This window comes from Bufo gargarizans, chromosome 7, assembly GCF_014858855.1.
Source record: "Bufo gargarizans isolate SCDJY-AF-19 chromosome 7, ASM1485885v1, whole genome shotgun sequence".
Lineage (NCBI taxonomy): Eukaryota > Metazoa > Chordata > Amphibia > Anura > Bufonidae > Bufo > Bufo gargarizans.
Genome location: NC_058086.1, coordinates 91,713,253 through 91,717,964, shown reverse-complemented (window position 1 = coordinate 91,717,964; position 4,712 = coordinate 91,713,253).

Here is a 4,712-nt window from a genome sequence, read left to right as displayed (position 1 = left end):
TCAGAGCGCGACTAGGTGTAAGCCCCACCCGAGCTATATCATGTGACCGCGAGCAGCCGGGGGGAGGGAGCTAAGTGTGATTGACAGACGCGCCGGCCACTCAGGGATGGCTGAGGCGGAAGTAACATGTAGGTCGTGCCTAGTGACCTGCTGAGGGTCCTACGTGAATGGAGTAACCGGGAGCTTGTTCTCTCCTGGGCCAGGCGGCCCTGGTGTTACTCTATATGTATCGCTTCTTGTACGTTACACAGGTTCACATGTCCTGATACCATCGGCTCTTTTCATGATATTGAGGACCGTTAGCAAATTTTAACCACTTCAACCCCGCTAGCTAAAACCCCCTTAATGACCAGGCCACTTTTTACATTTCGGCACTACACTACTTTCACGGTTTATTGCTCGGTCATGCAACTTACCACCCAAATGAATTTTACCTCCTTTTCTTCTCACTAATAGAGCTTTCATTTGGTGGTATTTCATTGCTGCTGACTTTTTTTTTTTTTTTTTTTGTTATTAATCGAAATTTAACGATTTTTTTTGCAAAAAAATGACATTTTTCACTTTCAGTTGTAAAATTTTGCTTAAAAAACGACATCCATATATAAACTTTTCGCTAAATTTATTGTTCTACATGTCTTTGATAAAAAAAATGGGTAAAAAAATAATGGTTTGGGTAAAAGTTATAGCATTTACAAACTATGGTACAAAAATGTGAATTTCCACTTTTTGAAGCAGCTCTGACTTTCTGAGCACCTGTCATGATTCCTGAGGTTCTACAATGCCCAGACAGTACAAACACCCAACAAATGACCCCATTTCAGAAAGTAGACACCCTTAGGTATTCGCTGATGGGCATAGTGAGTTCATAGAACTTTTTATTTTTTGTCACAAGTTAGCGGAAAATGATGATTTTTTTTTTTCTTACAAAGTCTCATATTCCACTAACTTGTGACAAAAAATAAAAACTTCCATGAACTCACTATGCCCATCACGAAATACCTTGGGGTGTCTTCTTTCCAAAATGGGGTCACTTGTGGGGTAGTTATACTGCCCTGGCATTTTAGGGGCCCAAATGTGTGAGAAGTACTTTGCAATCAAAATGTTTAAAAAATGGCCTGTGAAATCTGAAAGGTGCTCTTTGGAATGTGTGCCCCTTTGCCCACCTAGGCTGCAAAAAAGTGTCACACATCTGGTATCGCCGTACTCAGGAGAAGTTGGGGAATGTATTTTGGCGTGCCATTTTACATATACCCATGCTGGGTGAGAGAAATATCTTGGCAAAAGACAACTTTTCCCATTTTTTTTATACAAAGTTGGCATTTGACCAAGATATTTATCTCACCCAGCATGGGTATATGTAAAATGACACCCCAAAACACATTGCCCAACTTCTCCTGAGTACGGCGATACCAGATGTGTGCCACTTTTTTGCAGCCTAGGTGGGCAAAGGGGCCCACATTCCAAAGAGCACCTTTAGGATTTCACCGGCCATTTTTTACAGATTTTGATTTCAAACTGCTTTGCACACATTAGGGCCCCTAAATTGCCAGGGCAGTATAACTACGCCACAAGTGACCCCATTTTGGAAAGAAGACACCCCAAGGTATTCCGTGAGGGGCATGGCGAGTTCCTAGAATTTTTATTTTTTGTCACAAGTTAGTGGAATATGAAACTTTGTTAGAAAAAAATAAAATAAAAAATCATCATTTTCCGCTAACTTGTGATAAAAAATTCTAGGAACTCGCCATGCCCCTCACCGAATACCTTGGGGTGTCTTCTTTCCAAAATGGGGTCACTTGTGGGGTAGTTATACTGCCCCGGCATTCTAGGGGCCCTAATGTGTGGTAAGTAGGTTGAAATCAAAATGTGTAAAAAATGGCCTGTGAAATCTGAAAGGTGCTCTTTGGAATGTGTGCCCCTTTGCCCACCTAGGCGCCAAAAAAAAATCACACATGTGGTATCGCTGTACTCAGGAGAAGTTGGGGAATGTATTTTGGCGTGCCATTTTACATATACCCATGCTGGGTGTGAGAAATATCTTGGCAAAAGACAACTTTTCCCATTTTTTTATACAAAGTTGGCATTTGACCAAGATATTTATCTCACCCAGCATGGGTATATGTAAAATGACACCCCAAAACACATTCCCCAACTTCTTCTGAGTCCGGCGATACCACATGTGTGACACTTTTTTGCAGCCTAGATGCGCAAAGAGGCCCAAATTCCTTTTAGGAGGGCATTTTTAGACATTTGGATCCCAGACTTCTCACGCTTTCGGGCCCCTAAAATGCCAGGGCAGTATAAATACCCCACATGTGACCCCATTTTGGAAAGAAGACACCCCAAGGTATTCAATGAGGGGCATGGCGAGTTCATCGAATTTTTTATTTTTTTGCACAAGTTAGCGGAAATTGATTTTTTTTTGTATTTTCTCACAAAGTCTCCCTTTCCGCTAACATGGGACAAATATTTCAATCTTTCATGGACTCAATATGCCCCTCAATATGCCCCTTGGGGTGTCTTCTTTCTGAAATGGGGTCACATGTGGGGTATTTATACTGCCCTGGCATTTTAGGGGCCCTAAAGCGTGAGAAGAAGTCTGGAATATAAATGTCTAAAAAAGTTTTACGCATTTGGATTCCGTGAGGGGTATGGTGAGTTCATGTGAGATGTTATTTTTTGACACAAGTTAGTTGAATATGAGACTTTGTAAGAAAAAAAAACGTCTGAATGGAGCCTTACAGGGGGGTGATCAATGACAGGGGGGTGATCAGGGAGTCTATATGGGTGATCACCCCCCTGTCATTGATCACCCCCCTGTAAGGCTCCATTCAGACGTCCGTATGTGTTTTGCGGATCCGATCCATGGATCCGTAAAAATCATACGGACGTCTGAATGGAGCCTTACAGGGGGGTGATCAATGACAGGGGGGTGATCAATGACAGGGGGTGATCAGGGAGTGTATATGAGGTGATCACCCCCCTGTCATTGATCACCCCCCTGTAAGACTCCATTCAGATGTCCGTATGTGTTTTGCGGATCCGAAAAAATCTTACGGACGTCTGAATGGAGCCTTACAGGGGGGTGATCAATGACAGGGGGTGATCAGGGAGTGTATATGAGGTGATCACCCCCCTTTAATTGATCACCCCCCTGTAAGGCTCCATTCAGACGTCCGTATGTGTTTTGCGGATCCGATCCATGTATCCGTGGATCCGTAAAAAACATACGGACGTCTGAATGGAGCCTTATAGGGGGGTGATCAATGACAGGGGGGTGATCAGGGAGTCTATATGGGTGATCACCCCCCTGTAAGGCTCCATTCAGACGTCCGTATGTGTTTTGCGGATCCGATCCGTGGATCCGTAAAAATCATACGGGCGTCTGAATGGAGCCTTACAGGGTGTGATCAATGACAGGGGGGTGATCAGGGAGTCTATATGGGGTGATCAGGGGTGAATAAGGGGTTAATAAGTGACAGGCGGGGTTGTAGTGTAGTGTAGTGGTGGTTGGTGCTACTTTACACAGCTACCTGTGTCCTCTGGTGGTCGATCCAAACAAAAGGGACCACCAGAGGACCAGGTAGCAGGTATATTAGACGCTGTTATCAAAACAGCGTCTAATATACCTGTTAAGGGTTAAAAAAATCGCATCTCCAGCCTGCCAGCGAACGATCGCCGCTGGCAAGCTGGAGATCCACTCGCTTACCTTCCGATCCTGTGAACGTGCGCGCCTGTGTGCGCGCGCGTTCACAGGAAATCTCGCCTCTCGCGAGAGGACGCGTATATGCGTCCACCCAGAATAGCAGGGCCGCCGCCAGGACGCAATCCTGCGTACGGCGGTCCTAAGGAGGTTAAGGGTGCCTATTTTATTTATTTTTTCAGACCTCACAGCGGGGTCGGACCCACGGTGGTGGTCATACTTATCTGGTGCCCCCTGCTGGGTTCTGGCCCCATAGGTCCAGGGTCTCCCGGCATCAACATCTTGTCACCCGTCACGTGACCGCAGTAGTGATTGGCTGCAGCAGTCACGGATAGGAATGAGCGAAGCGAGCTTCAGAACCGAGATCCGAAGTCGCTTCGCTCAAAACTCCATCTCCGTACAGCATTAAAATGTATGGGCTCCGGCGAGGTGTATTGAGTTATCATTAATAACTATGGCATTTGATAATTAAACTTGAAAACCATTTTAAAACAGGTATCAGAAGTAGGATTCTGTACCGACTGGTACCTCAGTCCCGAAGCCGACTTAGCAGCCAAGGTTTAAAATGGTTTTTAAGTTGAAAAATTTATCTCAAAGTTATTCACCGAAGTCCCGCGAGACTTTGGTGATAACGGATTTGAACACATCCCCTTTGGCACGGGTGCGGTCTGATTTGTCCATTTCTATGACGACAGCCCGCACCAGAGTTTAAAAGGAATGCTGGCGCAAGCACGCATTGACGCACAGCCTGATGAAGCGCATGTAGTGCGAAACGGCCGCCGCTGTTTGATGCGTGCTCTTGAATTGTCCGCCCCCTGCCTTACTTCACTTTGAATAAAGCTGCCGCTTTTGATCGCATATGGGTGAGTGCCGCTGTTCACTTTCTTCGAATCAGTATCAGTTTTACTCTACTCACTGTTTCCAGCTGTGCACCGCCGAGTGTATGCACCCTCGCCAGCCTTGTGATCCGCCCTGACTGCTTCACGCTGATTCATTGCTCGTATGACTG